Here is a 22,073-nt window from a genome sequence, read left to right as displayed (position 1 = left end):
CTCTGTGGTCTTGAACAAATTATTTCACCTCTCTGTTTCACTTTCCTAAGGAGCCAATATGAATACCTCCTTTTTGTGAGGTGAAAAATATACAAAGTAACTAAACTCAGTAAATTGTAGCAATTGATATTTTTTTCTGGAAATACAAACATGAGCAAGCCACAACCAAAAACCCTTTAGAAATATCTAGTAGAGGTGGGAATGCAAATTGGTGCAGCCACTCTGGAAAACAGTGTGGAGGTTCCTCAAAAAATTAAAAATAGATCTACCCTATGACCCAGCAATAGCACTGCTAGGAATTTACCCAAGGGGTACAGGAGTACTGATGCATAGGGGCACTTGTACCCCAATGTTTATAGCAGCACTCTCAACAATAGCCAAATTATGGAAAGAGCCTAAATGTCCATCAACTGATGAATGGATAAAGAAATTGTGGTTTATATACACAATGGAGTACTGCGTGGCAATGAGAAAGAATGAAATATGGCCCTTTGTAGCAACGTGGATGAAACTGGAGAGTGTTATGCTAAGTGAAATAAGCCATACAGAGAAAGACAGATACCATATGGTTTCATTCTCATGTGGATCCTGAGAAACTTAACAGGAACCCATGGGGGAGGGGAAGGAAAAAAAAAAAAAAAGAGGTTAGAGTGGGAGAGAGCCAAAGCATAAGAGACTGTTAAAAACTGAGAACAAACTGAGGGTTGATGGGGGGTGGGAGGGAGGGGAGGGTGGGTGATGGGTATTGAGGAGGGCACCTTTTGGGATGAGCACTGGGTGTTGTATGGAAACCAATTTGACAATAAATTTCATATATTGAAAAAAAAAAGAAATATCTAGTAGAGGAGAATACCATCTATGTATAGGTAACTGTAATAGTCTGAATGAGATGTGCTGTATGATTGACGGCCCCATTCAATTTAGACATCAAGCTTAAGTAGGAGGTAACATTTCAAAGTGGACTAAGGCTCTGTCCAAAAATAGAGTGTTCCAGGAGAAGGGAAGAGAAAAAGCAATAGCGTAGGGATAAAAACAAGCCTGATAGGCCTTTCTGGGGAAAGCCTAAAGGCCAATTTGAGCTTGAATAGTTGGATTGCAAAAGCAGCTACAAATGCTTCTGCCTCCCAGCAACCACACCCTAGGTAACTCTGGCACACGGATGCTGAATTTGGTCATGCAACTTGCTTTGACCAGTGAGATGGATGGTAACAAATGTGATTCAGGTAGAGGCATGAAAAGCACATTTGGGCTTACCCTGATGCTGCACGTGAAATCTCTCTGCCACCATGTGAACGAGCCTGCCCTATCCAGTTGGATGATGATAAGAAACGTGGCCCAGTCCTCTCCACTGCCCCAGTCAACAGCACTGTCGGGGACACCAACCGAGTGCCCTGCTGCTGGCCATAGATGCAAGAGTGAGCCCAGTCAAGACCAGCCAAAGAATCCTCAGCCGGGCCCAACCCAAATTATAACCCACAGGACTGTGAGCAAAAGAAATGGTTGTTGTTTTAAGCTACTGAATTTTGGGCTGGTGTATTAATGTGGCAAAAGCTTGCTGATAATGTGGAGCCAATAAAAGGTGGGGGCAGGTGAAGGATATGATATGCTATCCAGATAGAAGTGCACTTAGGAAATTGGAGGCACATCGTAATTACTAGGTTAGGTAAAATAATTATTAATCTAAATATGCTTCAAAATAAGTAAGTTGATAAGTGCTTATTGAGTGTGGAAGGTAGCAATTCATAATATCCTCCACCTTTGCTACTCAAGTGTTGTCTGTGGGCTGGAGGCAGCATCACCTGGAGCTTATTGGAAGTATGGAATTCGGGCTCCACTCCAGACCTGTTGAATCAGAATATGAATTTCAGCGACATCTCCTAGTGATAAAATTTGAGAAGCAACTGTCCTATCCTAAAAATGCAAACTGAATCCACATTGAGTACTCATTCACCTGGTCTTTCCTATTCTACTCAGATTTTTTTACTTCCTTTTTTTTTTAACTTTTTAAAGTTTATTTATTTATTTTGAGAGAGAGTAGGGGAAGGGCAGGGGGGTGGAAAGAGGATCCCAAGCAGGCTTCCGGCAGTCAGCACAGAGCCAAACGCGGAACTTGAACTCACAGACCACAAGATTATGACCTGAGCCGAAATCACAAGTCAGACGCTTAACCAGGAGCCACCCAGACACCCCTAGATATTTTACTACTTTAGATGCTTCAGTGTACCCTCTTTCCTACCTGCTTCCTACCATAGCTTTAATAAAAACAAAGAAAAACAAACAAATATGTGTGTGTGCTTTCTTGGGAACTTTGAGTAGGGCCCAATAAATAAAACTGCTTTCCTCACCCAGGTTTTGAACCAATTAAGAAAAAAGATAAATGATATGGCAGACAGAGGCCAAAATGTCATCTTCGTCACTGATAAGGTCTACGTCAGAGATACTGCCAAATGGGGTTCCTATACATCATCCAGAGTTAGCCAGATTTATCCACAACCAGTGCCAACCCAGAGCAGGCTCTCCACAGAGAAGGAAGAAAGGCCTGGTTGGGGGGAGGGAGAGGAGTGAGTGAGGGGCTGATGACAACTGGAAGCATTACCTCTGTCAAAGGAGACACTGAGAATGGTGATATGTATGCATGTGGTGGTGGTGGGAGAGACGTGTTCTGTAGAATGCAGTCAATGCAACTGCTTCAAACCCCAATTCTTTGGAAGTAACCCTCAGTGGCAACTGATTGATGGTATGATCTTCTATTAAAATGAAATAATGAAGATTGTCAATTCTGATTCTTTTAATGTTTCTTTCTTTATTTTTGAGAGGCCTCACGACCTCAGCCAAAATGAAGAGGTGAATGCTTAACCGACTGAGCCACCCAGGCACCCCTGTCATTTGTGATTTTTTAGAAACGAGATTAGAGTTTAGGTTGGGTGGTAATAACAAAGAACCTGTTTGAAAGTTCACGAACAAGAATAGTGCAAAACTGAGATGAAAGAAGAGTAGTGTCAATGTGGGGAAAACAGGGCTTTATTTACGACGATTGGCATTTGGCCCCGGAGTGGAGAGAGCATTCAAACACCGCCATGGTACCCCATGAGCTGAAGTTGCCCCAAGACACTATACTATGGTTGCTAATAACATCGTGATAATGATGGTGAAGCCTTGCGAGGACTTACTGTGTGCCAGGTACTGAGCTGCGAGAACAATATTTATTTAAGCATCACAAGAAGCCAGCGAGGGCAGTATGTTTTACCACCAGTGTTCCAATTTTAGGGATGAAATCAAGACTTAGAAAGGTTGATAACTCATCCAAGCTCACAAACTGGTAAGTGGTAGAGCAGAGATTCAAAGCCAGGTCACCAGTTCACATTTGTGACCTTGTCCCTTTTATCCTTGTTTTATGGTCACCTATATGAATTCCCTTTTTAAAAAATAACTTCTTATAATTATTATTTCAAGTATGACACATTTTTGTTATATTTCTAAAAATTTAGAAAATACAGATTAAAAAAAAAGTAAAAACAGGGACACCTAGGTGGCTCAGTCGGTTAAGCATCCAACTTCGGCTCAGGTCATGATCTCACAGTTGATGAGTTCGAGCCCCGCGTTGGGCTCTGTGCTGACAGCTCAGGGCCTGGAGCCTGTTTTGGATTCTGTGTCTCCCTCTCTCTCTCTGCTCCTCCCCTGCTTGTGTTCTATCTCTCTCTGTCTCAAAAATAAACGTTAATAATAATAATAATAAACAAACAAGAACCAGCTATAATTTCCCACAGCTATAATTTCCCACAGAGGGATAACCACTTGTTAAAATTGTGGCATATGTCCATCCAGCCTCTCTTTTGTGCACATATTTACTGGTTTTCTTGTTGCTGCTTTACAAAAAAGGGAACACATTGTAGGGGCGCCTGGGTGGCTCAGTCAGTTAAACATTCAACTTCAGCTCAGGTCATGATCTGGTGGTTTGTGGGGTTGAGCCTTGCATGGGGCTCTGTGAGCCTGCTTTAGATTCTGTGTCTCCATCTCTCTCTGCCCCTCCCTCACTCACACACTGTCTGTCTCTCTCTCTCTCTCTCTCTCTCTCTCTCTCTCTCTCTCTCAAAAATAAATAAACATTAAAAAGAATTTCTTATAAAAGGGAACACATTGTATAATGTTTTGTTTTCTGCTTTTTACACTTAATGCATTATAGACATTTTCAATGTAATTCTAAATCTTGTATTCTTCTAAAATACCATCTTCAACATCGTATTTTTTTTTCTGTTATATGAATCCATTCCAGAGTATTTAACCAATCTTCTATTATGGCTTATTTAGGTTGTTAAAATATTTTCACTGTTACAAATAATTCTGCGATGAAAATTTGTACCCTCATCTTAGTACTCATACTCACTTCAGACACTTTTTTGCCTACTCCAACGCCATTTCCTCTGCCCTCTTTTCCCCCTATGAGAACCTCCCTTTTTGGACGTTAAGGAGTGATAACTTTTCGTCTAGACACCTTTTTTCAGCCCGTGTTGCAGTTGGGTGTGGCCATATGTCTGAGTTGTAGTGGATGGAATGTCAGTGAACTTGAACATGCCATCTCCTCGTCCAAGCTCGAAGAAGCAGCTGTGGCTTCCCATCCCTCTGCCTCCAGCCACTGGAGAGTCGGAACAGCAAATACATTGTGGAAGGTGGCTGTATTCGTCAAGGTTCTCCAGAGAAACAGAACTAATAGGATATACAGAGAGAAAGAGATTTACTATAAGGAATTGGCTCACATGATTATGGTGGCCCAGAAGTCCGAGATCTGTGGTTGGCAAAGTGGAGACCTGGCAAGCCAATGGTGTAGTTCCTGCCCAAGTCCGAGGCCAAAGACAGGAGGAGGCCGATGTTCCAGCTCAAAGACAGTCAGGCAGAAAGAATTCTTTCTTCCTCACCCTCTTATTTTGGATTGGATACAGACTAGATATGACTGACCGACTTGAGGGCAACATGCTTTAGCCAGTCTTCTGATTCAAATGTTAACCTCACCCAGGAACACCCTCACAGACCCACTCAGAAATAATGTTTTACCAAATATCTGGCCACTCCAGCCAGGTCCAGTTGACACACAAAATTAACCATCAAAGTGGCAGAGTCACAAGATGAAAAGAGTCTGGGTGACTTGATTGCCAGTTGGAGAAGCACTTGCCAGAAAGAACATCTTCCTTACGTTCCGCTGTGGGTAAAAAATAACCTATTATGTTGGAGCCATTATACAGATATTTTTGCTGTGACATGGAATAGATAGTGCTGAAAAACACACATTCAGCAAAATTGTACACGCAAAATGTTGCTTTTAGGAATATTAGGATTATAGGCAGATCACTAAACATTTATGTAACTTTGTAACCAGAGCACTAACAAAAACAGTCATTGGTACCTTGAGAGATAACTTGGACGGTCCAGGCAGGAAGCTTAGCGTGGTTAGACGTTGCCTCGAGGCTATTAAAATGCTATTAAAAAATAATTGTGGGAGATTATAGAGATGGAAAATGGATTTGCTGTTGCTAGGGATTAGGGGTGGTGGAAGGGGCTGGGCATGGCCGTGAAGGGGCAGCATGAGGGGGCCTGCGGCGATCCAACAGTTCTATAGCTTAGTTACGAGAGTGCCTATACTAATCCACTCATATGGTAACATTGAACAGAACTACACACACACACACACACACACACACACACACACACACAGTGCATGTAAAACTGGTGAAATCTGAATAAACTCTGTGGATTGTACTGATGACCGACGTCATTTTTCTGGCTTCGGTATTTTGCAATAGTTGTACAAAATATTACTTTTGGAGAGACAGAAGACAGGGTATGTGGAACCTCCCTGTACATTTGCTTTTGTGCAGTTTCCTACAAATCATTTCACAATCAAAAGTTTTAAAAAAATGTGCAGAAATGCTATCTGTGCTTGTAGAAACAATAGAGATGGAAATGGAGCTCTGAGCCAGTGGGACTGCATCTAGGCGGCCAGAGCGGGGAAGGCAACCTGCCCTCAGCAGGGCTGGGGCAACCTGTCTGGGAAGGTGTCGCACTTCTTACTTCCTTAATAAATACCCAAAAGACCTCTTGCCTGTGTTTCAGCCAACAGGGCTTGGAAGGTTATAATTCAACTCCTGCTATTCAAGCTCCTCATCTTTCAGAGCATGTTAATGTTTTGAATTTGATTTGTTTTCTGTCTAGCCACTTAGACAGGTATACTTGATGGCACGTGGATATTTTCAAAATATAAGCCATAATATATCTAAAGGACAGAGTTTTCTGGGAAGATTTGAATTATATGAACACATTTGCTTTTTCTGATGTTCAGGTGTACTTCTGGGACTAAGCTTCTGCAGATCGCTGATGCCCTTGTGTGTAAAGAAAGACACAAGCCTCGGGGCGCCTGGGTGGTTCAGTTGGTTAAGCTGGCTAAGTGTTCGGCTCTTGGTTTCAGCTCAGGTCATGATCTTGCAGTTCGTGAGCTCAGGCCTTGCATAGGGCTCTATGCTAAAGGCACAGAGCCTGCCTGGGATTCTCTGTCTCCTCTCTCTCTGCCCATCTCCCGTTCTCTCCCTCTCTCTCAAAATAAATAAATAAATATTAAATATATATATATATACACAAGCCTCAACCAAAATGGAGTCGGTGACTGTATAAGCCCTCAATTCCTATAACTTAACCATCAGTGTATAGGAATCACCAGGGGCATTTGTTTAAAACACAGGTTACCTGATCTCCCACTCTGAGTTTCTGAAGGTGTTGGTCTGGGGATGAGGTCCAGGAGGTGTAATGTAACAAGCGCCCCAGGCGATGTGGCTGCTGTTTGCCTGAGGATCCCCGTTTGAAAAACACGGGCATAAATCCTCAACAAGGAGGAGGCTTGCCCACTAGCTTTTAAGTATTTAGTTGAGTTCCTGCTGAAATAGTGCAATTTGGCTGAACAGTGAGCTGTGGAAGAGACGAATAGAGGCGATGCTTCAAAGACATGCTGAGCAAACTGAAAAGCAAGTTAAAGCACCGTGACATTGCTTCCAGAAGCCCGGAATTGACAGCAGCTGAGAGTCATGCTGGTACCGGTGTCACCTCTGAATACAAAGAACGTTGGGTATTTTGACTTATTTCAGCAGGGATGAAATGTTAGGGAGGAAAATATTCCCCTAACTAGTTCCCTCCTCTGAAGCATCAGTGTGGAATAATAATGCCTTATATTCATGCATCAGCTTTCCAATCACCAACTTATTTGAAGCCATCACAAGAGAGATCTTTTAAATCACCTGCCCTTAGGCAAATGGTACATTTCTTGAAATTCCTTGAATGTTGAAAAATGTACTTTTGAAAAACACATTCCAAGTTCTTTATAGCTGAGAAACATTTCCTTCTCAGGCTGTTAAGAGATGTCCGGCTGAAATAAAAGTGAATACAAACGGAGGCAGAAAGTTGGTTAGCAGATGGTTAAGACATCGAGGAAAATTCTATCCCCAAGTGACACTGAGCTGCATTTGAATTTATAAAAATTATGAGACCCAGGTTTTTCCAAACACCATCCTGAACATTAATTCAAGAACACTCTTCTTAGTATACTCGTGGATACTCTGGGGTCTGGTCCATTTTTAGAATGTGGGTTTGGAATATTCTTGGCTTCTCAAGGACAAAGACTACAATCTGTTTGTTTTGTTTATTCTGCATTTAGTATCTCATCCGATGTACGAAAGATACTCAGTAATTTTGGAAGAATGAAAGCTCTCCTAGAATGCGCTGAGGGGAATCCAGAATAAGTGGGGAGGGTATCTCCAGACCCCTTCCTTCTTTTTGCTAATGATTTGCTCAGACACACAGAGTTAACCAAGCTGAATGAGGTGGTGGTGGGATTGCTGTAGGCCAGAAGGAACAGTGCAGCATAAGAACTGCAAGTTCTCCTCATAAAGCTGGAGATCTTCAACAAATAAGACCAAGTTCCTAGTCTGGCTGCTCTAATTGGGCATCTGAATCACATTTAATTTAAGGTTATTAATAACAATACCAATATGTTCTGTGCCCGACCCTTTATTTGAATGACCCCATTGAATTCACACACCAACACCTATGGAACAGACATTGTTGTCTGTAAGGGACTGTGTTTGTGCTCACTCATCCTTGCCTCCCCAGCCACTACTACATAGTGGATACCCAAATAATAGTGCTTCGGTAAATGAAGCAGTGAGTGAGTGAAGAAAGTGAGGCTCCGGGAGGGAAAGGAACTTGGCCCAGTGGCACAGCCAGTCAGTGGGAGCTGCAATTTGAACCCAGGTCTGCCTTCTGGAGAAGCCCACGTGACTTCATTCCCTCCCGTCATCTCTGAAGAAAAGACATGGTTTCGTTTTATAACAAGGGGACTTAAACTATAAACTCATCTTCTGGTGCCTGTTTATCAGATTATCTGTATCTTCTGTGTAAGACTTGTTTCCTCAGACTTCTAAAAGTCACAGCTTCGAGGACACACTGAGTCCCTCAGAAATGACAGATAGCTTGTACATGTGCAGTGGCAGTTCTGAGTGTAGACGCATGACCAAGCCTACAAAAGTAAAGAGAGTAGAAGAAATGGCAAACTAAAATATGTAATAAGGATAAAATGGACTGAAGGAGCAAGATCAAGTGAGATATCATAACGAAGGAAGTGGTACAGACCTGGCTGATGATGGAGACGCCAATGGAAGGTAATGGAGTCAAACACATCATGGATGCCCTTCAGGGAATAGGGAGGTTTCTTGGAAAACCCATGAGTAACTGAAATTTCATTTCCTACATACCTTCTACTCTTATATTTAAGGCACATTTACAAAGATTGGTCATATAGTTGATCAGAAAGACAGCCTCAATAAATTTTGAAATATGTTATTTCCAGAGACCAAGCACCACCACCCCCACCCCCACCCCGCAGAAAAACAAAACAAAACAAAACAAACCTTAAGCAATCAGGAATATTAAAACTGAATTTTAGGGGCACCTGAGTGGCTCAGTCAGTTGAGCATGAGACCTCGGCTCAGGTTATGATCTCACGGTCGTGACTTCCAGCTTCGCATCGGGCTCTGTGCTGACAGCTCAGAGCCTGGAGCCTGCTTCGGATTCTGTCTCCCTCTCTCTCTGCCCCTCCCCTGCTCATGCTTTGTCTCTCTCCCTCTCTCTCTCTCTCTCTCTCTGTCAAAAATAAAGAAACTTAAAAAAAATCAAATAAAACTGAATTTTAAAAACAAAGCAAAAGTAAACAATGGAACAATTAGGAAATGATTTCATACCTAAGCCTGTGCATACAGGTTGCATGATACTCAAATGGCAACGTATAGACTTAAATGCTTTCATTATTTGAAAAAGTCTGAAAACAAATGAAATAAGTGGTCAATTTAAGAAACTAGAAAGAGAACAAAATAAAGTAGGATAAGGTAATTAGTAAACATAAAAGGTAAAATTAATAAAATAAAAAACCAAGATAATGGAAATAAAATACTATTTTATATAAATAAAAAAATTAATAAAAAAATTAGCTGAATAACTAATTATTAGCAAATCAAACCCAGTAGTATATTGAAGTGATAGTATACCACTTCCATGTAGATTTTATGTCAGCACGCTAGAATGGTTCCACATTATGAAATATATCAGTAAAATTTATTACATCAAGTTAAAGAAGAAAACTGTAATTAAATCAATAGATGCCAGTAGAATGGACCAGAGAGACCTAACTGCATTCAGCACTCTTCTGGTTTTGAAGCTTATTTATCATCCCTACATCTGTTCTCCACTGAGATGAGAATTCTCCTAGTAAGAATAAAAGCAGAATGCTCCTGACTGCAACCTCCCTCTCCCCTCCCCTCCCCACCAGAATATTTCTTATAAAACAGTAAGTGCACAGTTGTATTAACGAAAATCCTATCTTCTCTACTTTCTTCACTGTAAGTCTTCTTAGGCATATGGTGGAGGATTCCCTCTTGAATGCAAATCATTATACAGGCATTCTGACTTGTGCACACAAGAAATTCTAGAAGTCTTTAAGTGGGGAGCGTGCCCATCTCAGGAAACGGCACCACCATCGATCCATGTGCTCAGGCCAAGAAACCAATGAGCCACCTTGATTCTTTCCCCATCCCTAGCCCCTCATCTAATGCATCAGTGTCTTAGTCACCTCAGGATGCCATAACGATATACTGCAGGATGGGTGGCTTAAACAACAGAAATTTATTTCTCACAGTCTAGGAGATGGAAATCCAAGATTGGGTGCCAGTGGGGTTAGTTAGGGTAAGGAGCCTCTTCCTGGCTTATAGGAAGATGGCTCCCATCTTGCTGTGCCCTCAGATGGTAGTGAGAGGAAGTTCTTCCTCTTCTTATAAGGGCACTAACCCCATCATGAGGGCTCTACCCTCATGACCTCGTCTGATCTAATTACCTCTCAAAGGCTTCACCTCCTAATACCATCACACTGAGGGTTAGGGCTTCGACATCTGAATTTGGAGGCAGGGGAGACACAGACATCCAGTTGATTACAAGCAGCAGGTCCTGAGGCTCCAAGTTTAATTTTTTTTAAATGTTTATTTTTGAGAGACACAGCATGAGGGGGGGGGGTGGGGAGAGAGAGAGAGAGAGAGAGAGAGAGAGAGAGAGAGAGAGAGAGAGAGAGAATACAAAGTAGGCTCCAGACTCTGAGCTTTCAGCACAGAGCCCAATGCAGGGCTTGAACTCATGAACCATGAGATCATGACCTGAGCCGAAGTCGAATGCTTAACAGACTGAGCCACCAAGGCACCCCCTGAGACTCCAACTTTAAAATACATCCCCACATGTAGCTACTTCTTACCCCATCCACACTGTTCTAAATACCATGATCCCCCTCCTAGACTTTTGCCACGCATCTTCACTGGTCTCCTGCTTCTACTCTTCCCCCATTGCAGTCAGGGTGATGTCTTTAAAGATAAGTCAGGTCTTGTTGCTTTCTAGCTCAAAGTCCTTGAATGCTTCCCACTGTGCTCAAAATACAAGGCAGCTTCAGGGCCTCTGATCTCACCTGCCACTGTGCTCACTCCACTCTGCCATTCTGGCCCCCCTACTGTTCCTTAAAAACCCAGTGCTCCTTCCTACCTTGGGCCTTTTTGTTTTAGTTGACTGCTGGGAATGCTTTTCTCCTGAATCTTTGCATTGCTGACTTCCTTTAGGGTTCTGCTCCACGTCACTGCCTCAGAAATGCCTTCCCTGACCACCCAATGGCAGCTCCTCTTATCTCGAAACTCTAACTTTTCACCTGATTTGTTTTTTTCAAGTATATATCTCTGCCTGACATATTGTTATTTGGTTTTGTCTGCCCCACACACTAGAAAGCTCTCCAGGAAGGCAAATATTTGCCTTATTCACAGCTTTATTCCTAATGTCTGGAAGGAACTTGGCTCATAATTGGTCCTTACTAAATAATTGTTGGATGAGTAAGTGGAGATTTCTTCATTGTTGTTTCCATAGATTGCCAGGCCCTAATGTTGGAGATCTCTGATTTGAGGTCTGAGTGGTATCTCTGGTTAGGGTCCCCAGGAAGCAGACTCTGAGATGGAGATTAGCAGGCAGGAAGTTTATCAGCATCTGTGAGAAGAAGGGAAGAAAGCAGGATTGGGCAGAGGGAGAAGTTGAGTTTTGACACAGTCTTAGTAGGAGCCTCTGCCAAACCTACAGGGAATTCTGAAGATAGGTTGACCTTTGAGGCTGTCCCAGGCTGGAATAAAGGGACAAGGCAGCCCTCTCAGCTGATGCAATTCCTTTGGACAGCTGAGGGCTAGCCGCCAGAAGCCCTCCCAACAGCTGGGGAATTAAGTCCCTCACTTCTGTGTGGCACACCAAGACATCTTCCACAAATGAGAAGACATGTGGTTTAACTATGGCAATGCCAAGGAAGTTTATGGCCCTTTACCTAAAGATCTCATAATGTGACATCTATTGGCAATGTCACAACTCCCCAGGGACTGGTTCTTGGTCTGCCAAATCCAAAACTCTTGTGAGTTCTGATGGTGCCAGCACATAAAAAATGGACTAGTCTTAGTAGTACACTCACATTAATTGACGTTCTGAGATAGCAATGCATACCAACTGGATGCCGATTAATTTTACAACGAGTGACACCACTTTCATTAAAACTACAGCCACCAGCGACTTGCCCATTCTTTCCAGAGCTACCTAAACACAGCTTCCTAGGCTATCTCCTGCAGAACCCTACAGGCTGCCATTCATGTGGATGGTGATGTCCCTCACACACACAGTGCACCACTGTACCAGCCCTGAGGAAACATTAGGTCGATTGTTGAACATGGAATCAGAGTGAGGAAAGTCAGGTAGGAAGAGCTTAGAAGTGGTCATCAGATAACATGGTCTGTGACATTCTTCCCCACTGCAAAGATAGTCTTGCCAATAGAACCACAATATTATATGAAGTCTGTTGGCCAAGGTTCCATTCCAAGTGTAGCTTTTGAATGAGACCTCCCTTTAATCATGTTTATAACCAAGAGAAAAGGGTACACTTTACAGGCACCTTCATTGCCTCTTTGCATATAATTCCGTTTAAATAACGAAATGCTAGCTAAATAAAAAAAGCTAAAGCTTATTTTTCAACATTGTTCCAATAAGACTTAAAAAGCGCTTTTGTTTTTCAAAAAGAAACAACAAATATATGCCAATATGTACTATTTTTCTTATGGCCCTTGGTGTGTAAAATGCTCTGTGCTAATTTAGGTAATTAGGAGACCAAAAAGTTTGCATTTAGTTTGATAAGTGAAAACTTGAGTTTAGGATCAAACAGATATCAGTTCAAGCCCCACCTAGTCACTTAGCAGCTTAGTGATCTGAGGCAAGTTCTGGGTCTTCTACACCTCAGTTTCATCAGCTATAAAATGCCAATAATAGTAACCAGTTCATAGAGTAGCTTTGAGAGTGAGATAAAATTACATGAAATAAAACAGCATCTAATCCGTAATGTATTTTCCAAAGTGTTGAGTATTATTGATTGAGTGGAATCAGGGGTTGGCAAACTTTTTCCATAAAGGGCCAGGTAGCAAATATTTTTGACTTTGAGAGCCATGACATCTCTGTCCCAACTATTTGACTCTGTAGAGTAGTGCAGAAGTAGCCACAAATACTATATAAATGAATGGGCGTGGCTATGTTCCAATAAAACTCTATTTACAAAAGCAGGCAGTGGGCTAGATTTGGCCTGCAACCATAGCTTGCCATCTCCCAGACTGGATTGATTTTGTGGCACCATAGTACTATAAATGCAATACTTTTACATCCTTTTTTTAAAAATTTTTTAATGTTCACTTACTTTTAAGAGAGAGACAGAGCATGAGCAGAGGAGAGGCAGAGAGAGAGGGAGACACAGAATCTGAAGCAGGCTCCAAATTCCAAGCTGTCAACAGAGTCCGACACAGGGCTCAAACCCACAAACCATGAGATCGTGACCTGACCTGAAGTCAGAATCTTAACCAACTGAGCCACGCAGGCTCCCCTCCATCCTTTTTATTGTAAACTCTAGGATTAATGCTCAAGGATTCCATGAAAGTTCATCTGCCTCTCCTTGCCTCTCTCTTAATGAACATGCAATAACATCAACTCTACAGGGAAAAAAGCAGCTTCTACCCTATCTCTTCAAGCTCACAGCTTCAAAACCCAAGGAAAAAACCCCTAAATTTGACAAGTGTCCTTACTGGACTCAGCATAACATACCCAACGTATTGGAATCGCTATTTTATGTTTTCCAATGTGCTAACAGGCCACATAATTAGGCTTATTATCTGTGCCTCCACATGTTCCTCTGCATTATTGGAGCTGAGTTCTGCCAGCTGTGAATCTTCGCAAAGAGTAGGTGGCATTCCCATTTGATGTGAATACGGAGGGCTCACTCAATTACAGCTCCTTCCAACTTGAAGAAATAAGACACCCCCTCAAGCATTTCAAAATAGTTATTTATAATTAAGGCAAAATAATCATGTTATCTAGAATTTCATCTCAATGGCTTTGATAAATGTATCAAAAATTACTCCTTACAGTCTGTAGTGGATTGAATTTTACCTCCTCAAAAAAGATATATCCATACCCTAATCTCCGGAACTTGTGACTATGAACTTACTCAGAAAAAGAGTCTTTACAAGATTGAATCCTGTTAAGTATAACAAGACAAGACCATCATGGATTAAGGACAATTGTCCTTAGAAGAGGCAGAAAAGGAGAGACACAAGGACAAGTGGAGAAGGCTATGTGAAGGTGGAGGTTCAGCTCCAAACGATGCAGGCACAAGCCACAGAACACCTGGACCCACCAGAGGCTGGAAGAGGCAGGGGAGGACTCTCGCCCGAGCCCTCAGGGGGAGCACAGCTTGCCAACACGTTGGTTTTGGACTTCTGCCTTCCAAAACTGTGCAAGAATAAATATCTGTAGCTTCCAGCCACCAGGTTTATAGTGATTTGTTATGGTAGCCCTAAAAAAGCAGTATACAGTCCGGATAAATAAAATGGAGTCAAAACGAATAAAATAAAATAGAGCCAAAAGGAAGGCAGATCGTTTAATACAATCATGAAGTTTCAAATTCAACCACTTAACCAAAATGTCCAACCTACTAAACTGTGGGTCTTCTATGCACATATCACTGTGAACGTGTGTGTTCACATCATTGGTAAGACAGAATTATATTGGAGGCTTGTGTTTTGATTTCCCCAAAGACACCAAACCTGTCTCTTTTCTAAGATCTTATCACTCCCGTACATCATTCAGGAACCATGAGGCCATTCAGTTGCCCACGACAACTTTTCCAAGTACGGTGTTAGAAACAAAGCAGGGACTTCATATAGACAAACACGCATTACGGCGTCCCGGAATAAGCCACTGTTGTCTTGGTTATTATGACCTTGCCTAAGCCCTCATTCAGATACATTCACCAAGCATTTACCGTGCACCTAGCAGGGTGCTGAGCAGTCAAAGATCAATCACGTGTAGTTCTTGTGGTTTAGTCAAAAAACCCAAAGTCGACTGAGAGATGCATGTGATGAGTGGAAAGGTACAGGAACACAAATGGGGCACCCCTCCCCCAGCAGGAGGAGGAGGACATGACACCTGGGCTGAGGCTTGAAAGCTTGGTTAGCTGAACTGGGGGCCAAGACGTGTGGCGTAAGGGAGCAAGAGTGAAAGCAGAGAATTTTGGAAAACTGCCAGAGGGTCAGCACGTCTGGATTGGGGATGTCTTCTACGGAAAGACTAGCTATGCAAACAGAGCTGCAAAAGTGAAAAGCTTTGGTGAGGGGTTCGAACTTCACCCTTTAAACAATAGAGCACCATTAAAGGGTTTTGCATTGGGTTTGCACCCTTTCTTGAGTGTTCCCCTATCAGATTGCTTTTCGGAAACGTTCATCGGCTGGTATGTGGACGCTGGGTCACATCGGGTAGCCAGGGAAACCAGGTAAAGGGGCCATTGCTGCCACCGATCCAGACTTTCAGAAAACCTAGCAGCAGCAGTAAAGGTGGAGAGGAGGAGAAAGTCTAAGTGAATATGCAGGAGTCAGTCTTAAGACTAGAATGTGGAGGTTGGGGGGAGGGAAGAGTAGCATTTGAGAGTCACTCTGTGGAGGTTTTGAACTCCTGAGAGATTAAGTACTGTGTTTTTATTCATCTCTGTGCCAGCCCAGCCACTGGTCCAAAATATATCTTCAATTTGTTAGTGGTTGAATCAAATTTCCTAGGTTTCTATTAGAAAGTGAGGTTCTAGGTACTTTGCACCGTACTCCTGGAATACCCTTCACTTTCAAGTATATAAAGCTGTTATGAGAAATAATTTACAGCTCTCAGAAGGGCCTCCTGTTTTTGTTCGTCCGCCCATTTAGCGGCTTCTTACTGGATTAATGGCCTGATGCATGAATCATAGTGACTGCCTGTGCAGAATTAAGTGCTAACAGGAGGTTTTGGGAGAACCAGCTCTGATGCTGCCTGGGCAAAGGTCAGACGGGGCTGAAGCCCCCAGCCCCTCCAACCAGCCTGCCCCCCCACCCCCGGGGTCTCTCACAGGCGTCTGTAGCATACATATTTTACTCATTCAATACAAAGGCCCCTGTTCTTGTCTCTCTAGCTACAAATCCCTAAAGAAATTCCTACAGCACTGCCAATTGAAGCCTTTTTAAATCATTTTGTGACTGAGTGAGCAAGCAAAGCACCGTAGCCCCAAGTCTGGACACAACTGAATAGCAGACTGGCTTCCTGAAGCCAGAGTGGCTCCAATGGGCTTTGACAGACAGGCTTTTAGACCTTAGACCAAGAATAGAAAAACAAAAACACAACCAACCAACCAACCAAACAAACAAACAAACAGAAAAAGTAGGGCTAAAAGCTATGCAGAAGAGCAGAGGTAGCAACAGCATGGAGTCATTCAAGAGGGAGAGGTGACCTGGGGCCAGATTGCCCAGAGAAAACCTTGCAGAAGTGCCTGGGTGACTCAGTCAGTTGAGAGTCCAACTTTGGCTCAGGTCACAATCTCGCGGTTTGTGGGTTGGAGCCCCACGTCGGGCTCTTGCTGACAGCTCAGAGCCTGGAGTCTGCTTCAGATTCTGTGTCTCCCTCTCTCTCTGCCCTTCCCCTGCTCGCTCTCTCTCTCTCTCTCTCTCTCTCTCTCTCTCTCTCTCTCTTTCTCAAAAATAAACATTAAAAAATGGAAAGAAAGAAAAGAAAGCCTTGCAGAGATGGCTTGGATTAGGTCTCTAAAGAAAGAATTTAACCAAAGTTTTGGGGAGGTGTTCTTGGCAATTTGTGCTGGATGATTCATTCATGGGCCATGCATGGCATAATGCTTAACATCCCCAACTTCTGCTCCCTAAGTACCAGTAGGTCCAAAATGCTCCCTGACACGCACAGATTTTCAAATACCCCCTGCAGGAGTGGACTTTCCTCAGTGTGGACCGCTGATGGGTAGCAAAGGGATGTGTGAGGGTGATTGAAATGGAGGAGATTCAGATGGGGAGGAGGGGCACATGAGACTCATTCTGGGACCCTTGGTAGAGCAGAGTGTTTGTGGTAGATGATGCAGTAGGAAAACAACATTTAAAATGGGCTAAAAATGAAGTTTATCGTTAAATACTATCCACAACGTGTTTGAGCGGCCCCAAAAGATCATTTTAAACACTCACATCAGGTCCAATTAAGAAGTCAAAGGCATGTAGTAGATGGAAGTGAATTCTAAACTGGGACCTAACTGAATCCCAGCCTCACCACTTATTAGCTATTTCCTTGGGCAAGTTACTCCTGTTAACTCACCCTGCTTTATCATCTTCAAAATGAAGATCCTACTTTCTCAAAGAATTAATGGGATGTCTTCATGTCGGAGGAGGTCATCAAGAGGACGTGACCTGGTTCACCCACGGGCACAGGTGGACACAGCCGATCTGAGGCACCTCGCTCCCTCCCCTCTATATATTCGGCCCACTGTTGCCACAGCTGGAGCCACTTGAAGGAAGCAACCTGGAGAGAGTAAGGTGTTGTTGAGCCAACCTGGACTCTACATAAGAGTAAGACCTCTAGGGGCGCCTGGGTGGCTCAGTCGGTTGAGCATCCAACTTTGGCTCAGGTCATGATCTCGCAGTTTGTGAGTTCGAGCCTTGCGTTGGGCTCTGTGCTGACAGCTCAGAGCCTGGAGCCTGTTTCAGATTCTGTGTCTCCCTCTCTCTTCCCCTTCCCCACTCATGCTCTGTCTCTCTCTCTCTCTCTCTCTCTCTCTCTCTCTCTGTCTAAGGTAAATAAACATTAAAAAAAATTAAAAAAAAGAGTAAGGCCTCCATATAAACCCCCAAGATTCTGGCAAGCAGGTGCAGAGATCAACTCATCTTACTGCTGCCCAAGACAAGTTTTGTAGGTTTGTTTGCTTTGTTTATTAAAACTGCCAGCTAGCGATCAGGAACGGCCTGCCTCTTTCTTCATTCTCCTCTCAACCTTTGCAAATGGAGGCCCGTTTTTGAATTTTACCTGGGGAACACCTGAGGCTGCAAACCAGCGACTAAGTGATCTGATACTAAATCTGTCATCAAATCTGCTTGCCTGATACCAGCGTATCAAACTTTTCTTTTGTAAGCAAGTCCTCTAAATGTTGATTGTGTGTTGTTCAAAGATAACTGGAAATTTTTTCCTCTTTTTTGTTAAGGTGTTATTTACACTAATTTTAAGTGTCCGGTTTGATGAAGGTTTGTAATTTTGGACAATCATTTAACTGCCACCACAGTCGAGAAAGTAGAACAGCAGTGCCTGGGTGGCTCAGTTAAGTGTCCGACTCTTCACCTCAGCTCAGGTCTCGATCTCAGCGTGATGAGTTCAAGCCCTGCATTGGGTCCTGCGCTGAGTGTGAAGCCTGCTTAAAAAAAAAGAAAAAAAAAGAAGAAGAATATTCTCCCCCCTAAAAAATGTCTTCAGACCCTTTGTATTCACTTATCTCCCTTACCCTGGCCCCAGGCAACCATTGATCTGCTTATCATTATAGTTTTGCATATTATAGGATTTCATTTAAATAGATTCATACAGTTTGGAGTCTTTGACTTCATTTAGTTTAATATTTTTGAGATGTATCCATGTTGTTGTCTGTATTAATATTTTCTCTTTTTTTATTGCTGCATAGTTTTCCATGCTACAGATGTACCACTTTTGTTTATCCATTCATAGTTATGGACCATTGACTTGTTTCCAGTTGGGGGCTGTTATGAATAACGTTGCCACAACTGTTCATATACATGTTTTGTTTGGACATATGTTTTCATTTCTTTTGGGTAAATAGTCAGAAGTAGAATTTTTTTTTAATGTTTATTTATTTTTGAGAGAGAAAGAGAGAGAGAGAGACAGAGAGGAAGCATCGGGGAGGGACAGAGAGAGAGGGAGACAGGGGGCCCAAAGCAGGCTCTGTGCTGACTGCAGAGAGCCCTATGTGGGTCTCTTACTCACGAACCATGAGATCATGACCTAAGCTGAAGTTAGAAGTTCAACCAGCTGAGCCACCCAGGCACCCCCCCAAGAATTTCTGCTTGTAAGAATGGTTGTATGGTAATGAATCTTTAACTTTATAAGGTGATGCCATACTGTTTGCCAAAGTGACTGTAGTCCCACCAGCAGTGTATGAGTTCCAATTGCATCATATCCTTAACAACACTTGGTAGCATAAGTCTTTTTTTTTTTTTTTTAGTCTTTTTTTATTTTATCTATCCTAATATATATAGTGGTATCTCATTGTGATCTTAATTGGCTTTTCTCTGGTGACCAAATTGTACATCTTATCATGTGTTTATGAACATTCTTAAGCAAGTTATTGGAAGCATCATTTTCAAACAGGGAGACTTGAAATTTACCCTTTATTAATAAGCACAGGGGGCTCTGAACCCATTCAACAATGAGCCCTCAGCTAGTATACAATATAAACATTGAAATCCTGTCATTGCGTTTTGAAATATCTCCCCTTGTAAGATGAATCATTTGCTAAAGCACCTATTTTTAATTGGATAAATTTATGTTCTGAACAGGAATGAAATGAAATTCAGGAGACCTATCATTATGCAAAATCATAAATAAAGACAACTTCTTTGATGAGGTTTTCTTATGAAATATTTGTTGAAGAAAGGTCCTCCGTGAAGGCAAAAAAAAAAGGCAGCATTTGTGAAACTATTTGGGCTGAAATATTTACACACATGGCAACATGTAGAAACTTAAAATCATGAGTATTCTTGTATTCATTTGCTGGGCTACCATAACAAAATAGCAGACAGGGCAGCTTAAACAACAGACACTTATTTTCTCCCAAGTTCTGGAAGCTAGAAGTCTAAGATCAAGGTGCCGACGAGTTTAGTTTCTTCTGAGACCTCTCTCCTTGGCTGCCTTCTGGCTGTGTCCTCACATGGTCTCTTCTCTGTGTGTGCACATTCCTGGGGTCTCTCAGTGAGTCTTACTTCCTCTTCTTATAACAACACCAATCAGATTGGATTAAAGCCCACCCTAATGGCCTCACCTTCATTTAATCACCCTTTAAAGACCCTATCTCATCCAGTCACACATTCTGAGGTACTATGAGTTAGGGCTCCCACGTACGAATTTTAGCGTGATATAATTCAGCCCATAACACTCTTCCTTTAGCAGACAAGTTTCTGACATCCTTTTTCCTCCCACATAACACAGGAGGAAACTTGGCCGCTAGCATCCAGAGCGGGGTATTCAGTGGACCAGAAAGTAAACGCCCTCTGCCCAGCAATCTGCAGTCACCCTTGTGTTGTGTGCTTTTCTGCGTGTCATTGTTGACCTGCCAGGCTCCAAAGTCCACGTATTCAGACCAATAATAACTAACTAACCCTTTCACATTGGCACACTTCAACAAAATAGTCTTGTTTCTTCTTTTGTAAAGTAGCAAATGCTCGCTGAAAGAAAAAAAAAAGATCAAATATTGGTGAAGTATAAGAAAAGAAAGTATGTAATAAGAAGATAAGGATCACCTCTGAAAACCACATTAGTTACATGCTCATCAGAATATTTTGTTTAGCAAATACTTGTATGCTTTTTAATATAAAAAATAGAAATCACAGCATATATACTTTTTCAGCTTTGTTTTTCCTACTTAATATATTATAGACAGTTTTCCCTTTCAGTAAATAGATGCCTTAAGACGTATTAAAATTCAGGCTGGCCAACCCAGCCTCCCTCCAGAGCCAGGCTTTCCTTAGACTCATTGCAGTGAAGTGGAAATTTCAGGGCCCAAAGGGGCAAAGCCAGTCAATATGAAGCGAAGTCTAGGCATTAGCCCATATGCGTCCAACCACCTGCCTGAAGGGGAGATGTGTAGATTGCCAAGGGTTGCTGGGCCCCGAGTCAGGGAGGCTCTCTTGTGATCTGGGAGCAGACAGCAAGCAAGCTCTGGTATCCTGCAGGCTTGTGGGGACTGCCTTTCCTAGGTGGGAGCTGCCCTCACCTCTTTTACTGACCTTCCTCCAGGCTGAAATTGTGAACCTCGTCCACTCCTGATCACAGTTCTCTTCTCATTTAGGACACGGAGGGGCATCTTTCTTCCCCCAGCGCTCAGATAGACACATAAAAAGCAACTCAGCCTCACCCCAACACAGAGGAACGGTCAAAAAAGAATTTGCAAACATCACGCATTCTCCTCCTTTGCTTCAAATACACAGTCCGTCTTCTGGGAATTGGGCCCAGAGGTGCATAAGAAAGATGTTTGCCCTAGGCTGTTCATCCCCACAAGACAGGAAAAAAACTACAGGAAAAAAAAAGCCCAGCAACACAATATCCTCTTAAAGAGGTACTAAGTGTTGCACTGACTGATAGAAATTATGCCATAACTGATTTCCTATTGCTAGATATTTTACTTTATTTCCAAATTTACTAAATGACACTTCAGGGAATATATTAGACACATATTTTGCACTCTTGCCTTAATATATTTCATTAGAATACATTCTTAGAAGTGAAATTTATGGGTCGAAGGATATGCACATTTAAAGTTATGACAACTATTTCTGATCTGCTCTCTACGAATGTTATAGCAGTTTATATCATTTCCGTTATTTTAGGTATATACCTTGGAATGAAATTGAGGGTGATTTGGTAAACCTATGTTTAACTTTTAGAGTACCTGTCAGATGATTTTCCAGAACAGCTTTGCCATTTTATATCCCATCAGCAGTGTAGGAAGGCTCCAATTTTTCCAGATCCTCATGAAGGCTTGTTATTATCCCATCTTTTGCTAGCTGTACGAGTAGGTGTGATGTGCTATCTCATTGTGGTTTGGATTTTCATTTCCCTGATGACAAATGATGTGCTCATGTGCTTATTGGCCATTTGTATATTTTCCTTAAAAAGAAGAAATAAATTCAGACCCTGTGCCCATTTCTCAAATGGGTAATTTGTCTTTTTAATGTAGAGGAATAAGAGTTCCTTATATATTCTGAATACTAATTCCTTATTAAATATATGGCTTGAAAAAAATTCTTCCATTCCACGTGTTGTCTTTTCCCTTTCTTAATAGTGTCCTGTGAAGCACAAACGTTTTAAATTTTGGTGAA

The 22,073-nt window shown here is 42.3% G+C and overlaps 2 long non-coding RNA genes across 6 annotated transcripts in view; both read right to left on the bottom strand.

Moving 5' to 3' along the window:
• Positions 1–848: 848 nt before the first annotated feature.
• Positions 849–22,073, bottom strand: part of LOC111560195 — a 53,190-nt gene continuing 31,965 nt past the window's right edge. For 4 of the 5 annotated variants that reach the window (XR_006597172.1, XR_006597173.1, XR_002741924.2 and 1 more), the window contains 7 exons: positions 21,644–21,861; positions 17,296–17,499; positions 11,430–11,598; positions 6,733–8,554; positions 5,050–5,194; positions 4,493–4,704; positions 849–1,842 (listed from right to left, as the gene is read on the bottom strand). This is a non-coding gene — a long non-coding RNA (uncharacterized LOC111560195). The remainder of the gene's footprint in view (positions 1,843–4,492; positions 4,705–5,049; positions 5,195–6,732; positions 8,555–11,429; positions 11,599–17,295; positions 17,500–21,643; positions 21,862–22,073) is intronic. The other variant, XR_006597174.1, reaches the window with a different exon arrangement.
• On the bottom strand, positions 19,714–21,634 carry LOC123385097. The gene is made up of 2 exons (XR_006597175.1): positions 20,982–21,634; positions 19,714–20,420 (listed from the first exon to the last, which is right to left on the bottom strand). It is a non-coding gene; the product is annotated as an uncharacterized LOC123385097 (long non-coding RNA).

Source organism: Felis catus, chromosome B1 (genome assembly GCF_018350175.1).
Source record: "Felis catus isolate Fca126 chromosome B1, F.catus_Fca126_mat1.0, whole genome shotgun sequence".
NCBI lineage: Eukaryota > Metazoa > Chordata > Mammalia > Carnivora > Felidae > Felis > Felis catus.
The sequence above is the reverse complement of the archived record's forward strand: the minus strand, read 5'-3'. Positions and strand labels throughout refer to the sequence as shown.